Consider the following 13,485-nt stretch of genomic DNA (forward strand, 5'->3'; position numbering starts at 1 on the left):
AATCACAGATAAAATAAAATAGAGAAAAAAATTACATCAATGCTAGGAGCAAACATATAAAAATGTCTCCCCTTATATTTTGAATATAAAGACTCAAAAATTGATTTTATTGTTAATGTGATGATTATAATAGGTAAGTTTTTTTCATCCACAAATGTCGTTTTTTAAAGAAATTAGCATTATTTTCTCTGTTCCTTCATGATTTCACATATTTTTTTAATTCTCTAAAATCTCTTCAAAAGAAAAAGAGTATTTGTACAATTGATTATTAAAATTACATTTTAGAAAACACACAGAATTGCCTTAATTAATTGATTTATTTATTTATTCTTTTTTCTTTTATTTACTATTCTTTTATTTTATTGTATTGTCCTTGTCAATATATTTTGTATTTCCTGTTACAAGACTTGATTATCTTGATCAATCATAATGCTTAACATTTGGACTGTGATGAAATGGAATGTGTTATGAAGATAAACTTTCATAAAAAATAATACAAAAATGTAAGTCTCCCATACCAAACATAGAGGTTAGGTTAAACGTATAATAGTAGTTTTACACCAAATTTGAAAAAAAAAAAAAAAAAAAAAAAAAAAAAAAAAAAAAAAGGTAGTTAACATTAGTATCTTTTGAAAATTATCATATCAACATTTAGAACAGTCTCACAAAGTCTTGCAAAATAGGATAATTTTAGTACAGCACTGATGATGTATATATGGTTATATATATATATAATGAATAGCACAGTGGTAGTGCTAGTCAAACTAGAATTAAACCTGACCTTTTTAGCTGTATAGTGGTTAAAAGAGGAAAATCAAACACAGATTTTACATGCATAAAATTGTCAAGAAATATCAGCAGGCTGTGAAAGAAAATAGATAAAAACTGCAATAAAGCATACGACTTAGCTTTGACTGATTTTTTCTTTCAAGAACATTATATTTTGAACATAAGCTACTTATGATTAGGCTTTAAATACAGAAGAAAAGTGTTTTTCTTTTTGTAACTATTAAACCTTTAAAGAAAGGAGAGTGAAATTGGAAAAAAATGTGTATTGTATCTGCTACTTCAAACACCTAATTGAAGGTAATATGCTTATTTTGTGATATTCAATCCCAAGATGCAATTATTATTAACATTATATTAAATTAACATATTCCAGATGTGTTTTTATGCATCGTTTTCACATTTTTTAATGTGTTAACTGAGTTTATATATGTTTTATATGATTGCAATATCAGTTGTGTTTACAGCTCAACTACAGTAGGATGTGGTAAAATGACAATCTGCCAGTAGATGGCAGCCAAGCTTTGTTCAATGATTTCTGCAATTCATTTTTCCTATGAATTCAGGAAACCTCTGCCAATAAAACAGTTTGCATGTTTGCAAATGAGATACATCAAAAAGCTGCAACAGATTTAGAAGACATTTGGTGGACAGATTTCTTTGACAACATAAACAGATGAGATGTTTGCTTTTTCTTTTTGTCAATATCATTATGTAGCCTATTTGTTGTCCAATTTATGTCATGAAGTGCGGAGCAGATGGACTCAAATGCAGGACACAGGAAAAAGGAACTGAAGAATAAATTTATGAAACAACTCAGGAACAGGACACAGAAGTTCAGGCAGGCGAGACTAAACTGACCAGAACAAAACTGAACCGAAACACAGGACTAAAATACAAACTGAACTAATGAGGGAATGGAGAACAGGTGACTAGACAGAGAACAGGCAAGGAGCTGATTGACTGGGGAAATCACAGGGAGCAGGGCAAGTCTAACGAAGCTGATGCAGGGCAGGTGTGGAGCACAGGAACACAGAAGGGAAACAGACGACCAAAAAAGCCGGAAAATACAATATAACCATGCACAAACTGTCCCAGAACTCACATGAACACAACTTAAATAAGTGCACAATGGGCACACACACCAAAATAAACTTAAGTACACATTGCTGTTGACAAAAACATGAATAAATCAGTCTATTAAGCAGAGTGGCTTGCATATTAAGGCTCATGTAACAACAGAAATCAGACTAAAAGACAACTGCAGCTCTGAATACAATAACTAGTGTTTCAGTTCACTTCAGCTCTTAGTTCCTATGAGAGTCAATGTAGAAAGCAACAGTATCTCAAGTGGTACTTAAATATAATCTGCAGCCTCTCTTATCTGTCCTTCTCCCCACAGTCCAGTTTTAACAACAGGGAGAAAAGTCTGAGAGCATCTGGTGGACAGGTGGAGGGACATAGAGCCAGACTGTGACAGAACCATGACAATCTATTGTTCTGTCCCTTCATTTATTTTACCCAAACATTCTCTGTTTCATAAGGCCACTCAAGGTTTCTTTTTAAAGTTTTATTTATTTGTTTCGGTAAAGCTTTCAAGGATTTGTCTTTCTTCACTGAGGATGGTCTTATTGGAACAAAGAGCTGCAGGAAATCAAGCATTAAACTTATTTAGTCTATAAACACGGGCTCATCATCAGTCTTATTGTCTCATTTTAATGGTGGTTCAGGCTTCGTGAGCAGAAAATACCTACTCAAACATTGAAATCCTAGACTCTTATTTACTATTATTGGTGCTTACTTTTCAGATATAGAGAGACACACTCCTCCTCTATAAGAGCCATTACTTTCACAGAGTTTATTACACATTTGGTCCACTCTGCACGGTCTTGGCAGCACCCCTACTGGTCTGAATTATAACTTGCTACTGTTCACAGAGCCGCAGCAGACAGAGTCCAGACCTCTGGATAGCGGGCTGAAGTCAATCTGCACCATTCCTCTCTCAGAGACCTGACAACCTAAATCAGCAGGGATCCCATGATGAGTCCCAAGTGAAAGGTAAGATTGATTTAGGTGTATTAACTCTCTGTGCATGGATCAAATAGCGCACTCATTATCATTTTTCCAATTAGTTCTGGCGCTGAAAGAATGAACACAGAACTCAATTAAGAAATAATGGTTTTATTATTGCAGAATTTTCCGGATAACACATTTGAACTTATAGAATATTTAACATATACAGTGAGGATCCACTGTATAATTCATCAAGCAGTATAGTTTGGTAGTAATTTTTTAAAGGAAAATAAGCAAGTAGTGGAAAGAAAACCTTTGAAGTTTGAAGTTGAAGTAAATGTGACCTTTGTGGTTTTTACATTCACAGAGCGGCTTTACTTTTTTCATATCTCACAGGTAGTTTATTCTATCATTCCAATTTTTCATGACTTTGTCAGTCAATTTGTTACTAATGACTTCACATCATTGTTTTATGTTTCTGTTTTTAATTAGTGCTTTTTAAAAATACAAGTGTATTGGGTTCCCAGTCAAAAGTACCCAATTCTGCCATTGCAGTTTTAATAGATGGAACTATTTACTGAGTTCATGTTTGCCATGGGTCCTAATTTAAAGTATCACACACTATCAGGGGGGTCGGGGCACTCTGTCAGTCATTTTGAAAGCTTTGTGGAAAGATTTGACTTGGGATAAAAGCTGCAATTTGTATTAAAGAAACATATTTATTTTCCTTTCACACAATATGCAAATTAACCGTAACTTTCCTAAAATAATAATAATCTTTTTTTCAGATGACATTAATTAGACAACTAATAATTTTTTGATAAGAAATAAGGTAACATGATGATGATGGTTGTTTCTTACAGTAGTTTATTCTTGGGGTCTCCAGGGACCCCAGTCAGTGGTCCTTGTATGTTAAATATGTTGGTAGGATGAACGTTAACAGTCGCAGGTCGTCTGACAGCAGTTAGTGGTGATTTGAACACATTTGCGAATCTCTTAAGATTTAAGTATCTCGCCAGTATGAAATGTGAAATATGAAATGTGCAGTAATGCTGGTGTACAGTTAGGTTACATACATGCTTGACACAGCAATGAAGATTTTAATTTTTAATTTAACCAACATGTCTGCTGTTTTGCATATTGAAACAATGCCTGTATTTAACACTTCATCCTCATTAGTCAATAGTCATTAACATAAAACAATCTCACATGGTGGATATATGCTGATAAACAAATTAACATTAAAGATGTCACATTTTGTCGAGATTGATGTACCTCTTGCCACAAAGTTTGTGTTTAAGGTGGCGGTTTACAGAGATGCAATAACTAAATTATAATAATAATTTGAGAATATGAGATGCGATTGGTTTATATATATGTCTGTCTGCCAAGTGTCTCCCAAACATTGTCAGTAAGTATTTTGCTTCATCTAACACATTTGGACATGAGAGAATGCTATTTAAAACTCAACGTAGATCAAATATAATTTCCATATCATCTATTTAGGGCTTCATACAAATTTCAAACGTGATGATTTAACAACTCTTTAAATGCTGGGGTCAAAAGAATGATTAGCAGATTACTGCCCTAAAATGTTAAGAAACCTCTCATTAAGCAGTGAATCACTCCCACATTATTGTTGCTTTGCAATCATCAACTTTAGCAAGCAAACTTCAGTTTCTGCTCACTGTGGGACTGTCTTGGCAAAGGCGCTGTTGTTGCTGTCTCTTACTGACATCACTACTCCTACTCGACTGTATTTCTTTTGTTGGTGGGACAAACAACAAGGGGCTGCTTCCATCACACCCACACGGCACATAACAAATGGTGCACCCAAACCTCAAAATATTTTCAGACAAATAGTTATATTAAAGGGCCAAATTTTTGGATTTGCATGTTGTAGTATGTTTATTACAAAACACATATGTAACTGACAAACACTTTCCATAAGATTATTTTACATTTTTGAAAGGTATGGACATCAATTTGAGACTCTACTTGAGATAAGTAATCCATCACAGTGAACATCACGTCTTGTTTTATTTTTGTCAAAGTTATTACTCTTATCACTTGGTTATCGCTATGGTTACCTGGAAGGAAGGAAAAACACATTAAAAAATGTAAAACTCTGTGACAATTTTGAAAAGTAGTTTGCAAACCATTACAGACAAACACAGATCAGACTTATAGGAAATATTAGATGTATTTATTGTTATTTAATTTATTTAAAATACTATTTTTATTTTATTTTCCGCCACATTGTAAACATCGGCTTAAAACCTCCCTCAGAGCTGGATGGAAACAGAGCTGCTAAGAGTCTTCCACTACATACAAGGACTTAATGTTGCTAATGTATAATCCCCTAAATGGAAGTGCCATTAAATCATTAAACTGGATGCCTGAACGTGTTACCCACAGACCTCCACAGTTTCACATGTTGACAGGCTGAAGTGGAAAAGGAGAGAAAGATGGATGAAGAGAGAAAGAGTAACTTTAGTGCTGAGGGGCTGATGGACAGGCGGCTGGGTGTTAAGGTTTACGCCACTCACACAGCCCACAGACTCTGAGACTGTGTGATATTGCTTAACCTTTATTTATTCAAGGAAGGTTATTAGAACTTCATGTTTTTTTCTTGGAAATCTCAGAAAGCCACGGTCAGTGTATGAACATTTAGTGTTTTGCACCTTTTGTTCAGGCACCATAACATTTGCTGGGTGAGAGCAGATAGGAGGGGACTTATTAACGTTCTCAACATTTTCTCAGCTAGAGTTTTAAACCAATAACGTTTCAATCACAAGTGAGTGACAGGATTTGTACGGAGTTTTAAAGGTACGATGAGCAGTCACGACAGCCAGCGGTTGTTGGTTGCGAAATAGCTCAAAGGCTAATTTTTCCTAAAACCACAATCTCTCATTTTTGCATTTCTATTTCTACACAAGTAAATAAACAAGATATGAAGTGTACACTAGACAGGTTTGGAGTTGTCAGACAACAGAGGGAATACATATTTTTTTCATTTGGATAGAGCTTGGCTTACAGTTTCCCCTTGCATCCAGTATTTGTGCTTAACTACGCTAAACCTGCAGTATCACTCTTCAGTGCTGGAGGTAAATTTGAAATAAATGTTATTATACTGCGTATATTTCTCATAACTTTTTATGTTTATTTCCCAGACTGTCAGTCAACTTAACCTAAATGCATATGATTTTTCATGCACAAATTACCATATGTGTCCTCACTGGGCTGCTTCTCTAACCTCTAAACTGCTACTACCCCCCATTTCTACTTGTGTGTGTGTGTGTGTGTGTGTGTGGGGGGGGGGGGGGGGGGGACTCCTGTAAGCACAGTTTTATTGCTCCAGCAGAAAAGTAAACCTGCAGTGACTGCGGGGGTTTTCAAAAATCAACACAGCCCGGCTTGTTTAAAATGGAGCAACCCGAATGTTTGAAGTATTAAAAGTCAATATTTCTTTGTGACACACAGACCTGTTTCACAGTGGAGCGCTGTGTGCTGGACAAGGCATCCATTTAAGGCTGTGACGTGGGGGGTGGGGGTCGGGGTCGGGTGATGGTTTGGGGGGTTAAGAGTTGTTGGGTTACCACTGTAGGCCTCATTTGCAGCAGGTCATGGATTAATGGAGATCACTAGAGATGAACTAATATGATATTCTAGCTCAATACAACACATACAGTAAGCCCAGGACTTCATAATAGTACCCTGTTTCCTACAAAATATTTGTCTATACTACGAATTTACATTGAGGGGAAATGTATTAATTCCTGCCTAGATTACGTTCACTCGCAATACTTTTTTCTAATCCAGGAAGTGTGATGTTCTTATACTGTAGAGAAGTTGTAGGGATGGACGTCAAGGTGGATGGTTGGGCATACAACACACAGGACTTGTGGTGAACTTTAAGCAACTGAGGCCTACTTGGTTAAAGTTTGGGAAAGATGTCGTTTTGGTTAAATGTTGAAAAAGCCAAGATCATGATCTTTCCTTGGACTTGTTTTGAGTTGCCTAAACATAACCATAAAATCATTAATGATGCTTTAGTTGCCAGGAGCAGATGTTGGAGGGAAAACAATAGTTAATGTTGTGATGTTGTACATACTTTCAGTATGAACATTTTCTTGTCATCACAAAACTTTATCAGAGCAGCATAAGATTTTTTACAAAATGTATTTACTATTGCAAATTTATTATATAGGTTACTTTTTATATACTACTACATGCACAAGCAATACTTTTTACATAAAGCTGCTACTATATATATTTTTATATTAACAATGGATCAAATAACTATGTGTATGTGAAAGGGGTCACTGAATTATTACCAAATACACCGTTCCCCTAAGCTCTTCTGAACAATTTAACATCTTTTAGCTTGTTGTTTTGGTTTTAAGGTCCTCAGCTTTACTGTTTTGGTTCAGTCTCACAGCTCTCATCAGCACTGTTTCTAGACAGCTGCTGATTTCAGCAAAAAAGGTCTGAAAAACCAACTGTGCGCCACCTGCCAAAAATGGAAGACAGACACAGTTGACAACAAGCAGGTCAACATCTAAATAACCAGATGTTTCCCACAGGAGTTGGTAAAGACAAACATTTTAAAGCTGAAAACGTAACTTAAAAACTTTTTTTTAATATCTGGCAAAGGCAACACGTATAGTGACTTTGTAAGCTGTAAAAGAGAGTGAGAACCAAGAAAAAGAATGCCTATGGTTCAAAGGATTGATTAGCAGACACACTATTTAAAAAATTATACTGTTTTGAGGCTGAAATGATCCTTACAAAAGAAAGGCAATCAAATACACACAATGCGAATGTAACAAAAATGCTCTTAACAGCTACTTGATTTTAACCTAATGTGCCTTGAGGTGGACACAACAAAGATTATTTTGGCTTTTCAAAAGATATTGGCACTTAAAGGCAATCACAGATGTCTGAATGAGCTCTAAACCAATACTTTTAGATTTTCTGAACCACACGAGGTGATGTAGAAGTTACTATCATACTTACTCGTTTTAGTTGACAGCTTGTTGGTTTTTTCTTTCAGACCCCCTGAAGTCCACTGTCCTTTTTGTTGTTCAAACCTGGCTATCTTTCACTGGTCTTGTTTTTGCTTTTGCTGAGCACTCCCCTGCGTCTCCCTCTGCCTGTAATCGTTCAACCTCAGCAGTGACAGGAGGGCTGTAAAAACAGAGCCGGAGGAGGTCATCCTGAAGTTTGCACAGGAACGAGACATTCATCCTCTCAGGGGGGTTTGGTACTCTGCTGTGGTGAGACTGAGGCTGAGAGAGATGAATATCCTGCTCTGTAAAGGTTGGTGATGAGGCCTGGAAGTGTTATTTGTCTCTTATGCTCTGCTGGGCACACAGGAAGCTAAACGATCCTGTCGTTTTTCAGCGGATATGATTTATCGGCGCCATTAATTTCCAAATGGGAGGTCACCCCTTCGCCTTTTCAGATTGACATCCACTTCTACAGCCATGCCTGACTGGTGTCTCTGTCAGCAGTAAGAAAACCAATCATATTTTCTGCTTGTTGACACAGAGAACTCAGTTGTTTCTGTGTGAAAATGATACTAGCATTTTCAGGTGTTTTCAGGTGATTGTCAGGTGTTTCAATGACTGCAGATAGAAGGCTAGAATGGAGAGAAAACTTAATTTTGAGCATGGAGGTTCATTTTTGACCTTGGGAACACATACTGTTACTTTGATGAAATATTCCAAACTGAAGGTTCATTTACTACTTCAGAATAGAAAGTAAATTAATGCTTTTCCTTCTAATATCTAAATTAGTTTTGGGGATTCTCCTCTGTTTTCTATAGTGGATTATAGACTAATCCTGAATGTTTACAGTATATTTATAGAAGGAAAACCATTTCGACACACTCAGGGTTTTTCTGGTATTTACTTTAGTCCTCCCTACAATTCTCAGTACTCACTATCAATGCTGCATTCGGAGTCAATACACAACTTGAGCACGCCAACAGCTGTGTTGGCAAGCTAAAGTAAACATCACGAACCAAAAACCTTTTAGGAATGAGGAAAAGTGTGAAATTATGCAGTGGGATTTGAGTGAGCCTTGAGGGCCCAAGATCATGAAACAGGGGGTGGATGCAGAAAATCTAATGTACTAGTCTGTAGTTATTACTATGTTTGTGAAAAAATAGTCAGAGAGGTGTTGATTCAACTATGTGGTAATTTCTACAGTTAGAGAATGTATGACTCTGCTGCCCAGTGATACCAGCACATAGACTGCACCAATTTACACCAGGAATCTTTGTATTTTTCTATGAACAATAATTAGAAATCTGTGAATAATGGCTTTCATGTTGTTGTATCAGATTGAATTATACTGTGGAAATTTGTCCTGAAATCAGGCTAACTTCACCTCTAACTACCAGCTACTTTTATAATTTTATCAATGTCACGTACTTTTGCTTTTTGTCATTGGGCGTCATTGACACACTCAGTCAAACTTATCAGTGAATCATTTGAACTTTTCTGGGGCCGTTATAGGTGACTCTGGAGGCCAGATTGGATTTCTTTGTTTAGGCGAACAAATGTTTGTCTGCGTTAATGGCGTTTGCTATTGGCTCGGTCTCCTGATTCATTTGCACGTTGATGATACTGCAGCTGTGTTCGACCAACATCAAGGGTCATTTAATCAGGGTTCTTCTCAGTATGGAATTTGATTTTAGTAATTTCCAGGTCTGGATAAGGAAAGGACGGAAAAATATTTGTGTCTCCAGACTATTGCCCCTATTCTGTTTTCTAAAATATAAAATTCAGAATTTCTAAAAAATAAATTTATCATACAAGCGTTTTTCATGGCATTTGGAGCAGGCAGCCAGTGAAGCCAAAATGTTCACCACTGTGTGAGAGAGCGCGGGAATGCAAAGCAAGAAGTATGGTGCGTGACTGGATGCAGAGCTTCCTCTACGCCTGTACATCACAGCCTGCAAAACAGCTCTGCTCCAATTGCAAGGAGTCGAAGTCCAAATAGTTTGAAAGAAAATGCAGCAATATATTTGTGCGCTTGTAGTTCATATCATTTCTCCAAGTCCAGATATAATTTCATGGTGATGAGCTCCCCCTGGTGGTCATTGTTAAGTTACATAACGTCCGTCACACCAGTTTTTATTCTAGTATTTTAGTTGCTGCGTAAGTGAAGCTAATGTGCAGTTCAGCATTTTCTCTCAGTTAAGTTTTGAGAATATATGCCTGTGAGTATTACAAGTTGATTTGTTGTATATTAATGATAGCTAGATAATAAATGTATCAATTTTGAGTAGTTGTCTGCAAAGATATGAATATGTTTATCAGAGTTAGCATCTTGCTTGCTCATGCTAAGCTGTTTAGCTAACTAATACCCTGGCTGGTTTACTAGTCGTGCTCAGGCTCACTTCAAATTGAACTGATATTGCCTACCTGGAAACATGTTTTTTCATTGTTTTAATATGTTTACAGTTGTTTCATTTGTCAATGTGGTTGCTGTAGAAATGTCCCGGAGAATGTATTATTCATCTTTGTGTGTTATTTTATCTTTGTACTTACCTATAGTGTTCCTGTAATACAAAAGGAAACAAATAACCACATGGACAACTACGGTAATTGTAATCAGATGTATTTTGTTTATATATTTTGTTTCAGTTTTACAAAGAGAGGATTCAGCAGGACATGAAGAACACTGGAAAAACATGGAAACTAAGCAAAGAACCTAAACTAATTCAAGCCTCAAGTCTTTATTGGATCAACTGTTAGCTATCTGACTAGTTTGGCACTGACTCGTCAGGCGAGGACAGAATACTTTGAATTGCATATATGCATAGCATCACAAATAACAAAATATTAAGCTTGTCTGTACATTTATGAGTTATGCAGGGATGTAGTTACTATCTTTTCTGCGTAAGGAAACCATACCTTTATGGCTGCGTTCATCATTATTTCCATGGACCCAGTGAATAAACAAGGCTATTAAACTTTTTTCAACTCATTTTCGGTTCTTATTTATAAAAGAGATCAAAAAATATAGATGGAAACAATAATATGATATTATTTATTCAATACGTTAAGGGAAAATAATGAGTATAGGTCGCACTGGTTAGTTAACTTCATCTTTGGGCTGAGAAGTTTGACAGTGGAACGTCGTCCAACTTTCTACATAGGAGTGTGTACTGAACAACCATAACGAGTAAATGCAAGTATCCCGAGGGCTGTCTTGACAATCCTAAATATAAAGCCTGGTTGGATAAAGAATCTAGATGGGAAAAGTAAGCTAGATGCAAACTGTGTAAAATCGTTTGACATCTCCAACATCAGGGAGGTGGCAATTGTAAACCATATGCAAGAGCAAAAGCTCTGTTGTCTTGTCACAGTGTCCTCTGCACCCAGGGGCACAATGTCATTTGGCCCAACCCAATGTGAGAACAAGACCCGCCAACGTTTTATTTACATTTTAAATATCTAGCTGTTTGTACTCGAGAAGTCTTGAAATTTGAGTCTGGAAAAGTATGGAATTTTGAAATGGAAAATGTGTAGCTTTGTTTAATGATCAAAAGATTAAAAATTGACATCTGAACACTTACCTTGCTTTTTGACTTTATATACACTGATTACTGATAGTTTAGCTTGGAGTCTTCAGCAAAAATCATAATATAGTAAAATATAGACCAACTGTCAAAATCCCAAATGTATTCAAGTTACAGTGATATAAAAAAGAGAAAAACAACATTTTTTTATATTTGGCAAACTGAAACCAGCAAATGTTTTGCTTTTGCTTAATAATTGACCTGTTAAACCAGTGCTAAACTAAAAAACAGCAGCTATCCAATATGTGGCTTTTTAGATAACTAGTATAACTACTGTGCATCCCATGTAAAGTCTATTTCTGCATTAAAATAAACATAAATTCATGAAGGCAAGAACTTATTTTTGAAATACTGAAATACAGAAACCTATATTCCCTTCAGCTGAAGCTTTAATGTAACCTATAATAGGCTTTATGAGTATAAATGATACAAGCATTTTTTTATCATTAACCAGTATACACAACTATGATTTTTTACACTTACCAAATACACTTCAATAAAACTGAGTTAAAATGTGTCATTAATCGCCTGTAATTATAGCAAGTATGTCTGCCACTGTAGGCAAGGCTGTTTGGGACTCATCTCCAACAGAGAAAGAAAATTAAATGTTTGACATTTTTTGATAAAGTGTGTTACAATGAAGTGGGAGGCTCCCATAGATCATACCACCCTCAGCTTCCGTGTGATTTGCACTGCAGCCAGCAAGCGGAGTTAGCAGCAGCTTAATTTAATGATTATCAGTTGGTGGTGAAGTTTCCTCTGATTCTTATGTTGTTTTTTTTTCATTTTTTAAGCATCGTTTACATTTTGGTTTGGTTAAAAGTGCCCTGTGGAGTTTTCTGTTTTTTAACCAAAACGCATTATGTGTGTTGAGTGCATTTCCATCATCACAATTATACATTGTGATAAAATGTTTGTTAGCTGGCAGTCTTCTTCTTCGCTGCCTTTTGCTTGTGCATTGCAACATTACTTCGCATGTTACCGCCACCAACTGTCAGTCAGTGACATCAGAGATAGTGATATGTATCGTGTTGCCCCCATGCTTATGCACTTGGATGTGTTTCCTTGTGTGTGTACATGATACAAACAAAAATGGGGATTCACTGGGAAAAACACTGATCCATTACGCCACTAGACGTCAAAAACTCCACAGAGTACCTTTAAGTAGTTTTGGCTTGTTTTTAGTCAGAGATCAACTTTTGACCCAGCATTTCGACACTACTTCAGATTAGTGCATCGGTCTGAAAAGCATATTAGTGTAAAAAGGTAAAGAATTAACCTGTTGTCAAGTGATGAAAAAACTTGAAAGTGCACCGCTGAGCCCTTACCACCTTAATCTGACCCCATTTTAAACCCAAATCAGGACCAGAGGACGACCTCACCTCAAAATTTCACTAAGGAGTAAAGCTGGCTCTCATGAGGATAATAACACAAACACACACTCACGCAGGGCAGACATCCCCTCTCTATTCAGAGAGTTAACAGTTTGCTCTGCGCAAACAGGAATGCTTTGCTCCCCCCACCTCCTCCATCACACACACACACACCCCTTTACTCCCCCCACCTCCCTGCACACAGTCTGGTCAGCGTGCCACTGTGTGTCGATGTGTAACAAGTTCTCTCTCTCTCTGTTTCTCTTGTTTCTCATACCTCATTTCTTTCTCTCTCTCTCACCATGTGAAGCGTTGGGATCCGTGCCACTCGTTTGCCTCCTGAATCAGTTTGGTGATGATGAACAAGTAAGTTTATTTTCCTGTATATATTTCTGCAGTGTGTGTGTATACATGCATATATCCCATGTGGAGGTTGGCTGTTTCAGTGCAATTACTTATTCTTTTGTGTTGTCCTTTTTTTGTCTTTGTGTCTAACTCGCCTGCTCTTTGTGCCTGTTTTCCTGCCAGTTTGTCTTTTTCCTCTCTGCACGCTAATTTCTCCTTTAATGATCTATAATATGACCCTCGAGGCTCGACCTCTCCCTCCTCCCTTTTCACTCTCATCCTCAGCCTATATCACTCTGCCTCTGACTTGAGAGACTACATGTAGCGTGGAGAGACATTGTGTTAATATTGGTGGGGTGGGGAGGGGGGGTT

The 13,485-nt window shown here is 36.7% G+C and overlaps 1 protein-coding gene across 5 annotated transcripts in view; it reads left to right on the plus strand.

The window, feature by feature from the left end:
• The first annotated feature begins 294 nt into the window (after positions 1-294).
• LOC137177439 (semaphorin-5B-like) overlaps positions 295-13,485 on the plus strand; it is a 42,191-nt gene continuing 29,000 nt past the window's right edge. For 2 of the 5 annotated variants that reach the window (XM_067583775.1, XM_067583776.1), the window contains exons 1-2: positions 295-2,844; positions 13,079-13,134. The gene's annotated coding sequence lies outside the window, so the exon portion shown is untranslated. Of the gene's footprint in view, positions 2,845-7,860; positions 8,122-8,205; positions 8,315-13,078; positions 13,135-13,485 lie in introns of those variants that run through there. The other 3 variants (XM_067583772.1, XM_067583771.1, XM_067583773.1) reach the window with 3 other exon arrangements.

Source organism: Thunnus thynnus, chromosome 24 (genome assembly GCF_963924715.1).
Source record: "Thunnus thynnus chromosome 24, fThuThy2.1, whole genome shotgun sequence".
Lineage (NCBI taxonomy): Eukaryota > Metazoa > Chordata > Actinopteri > Scombriformes > Scombridae > Thunnus > Thunnus thynnus.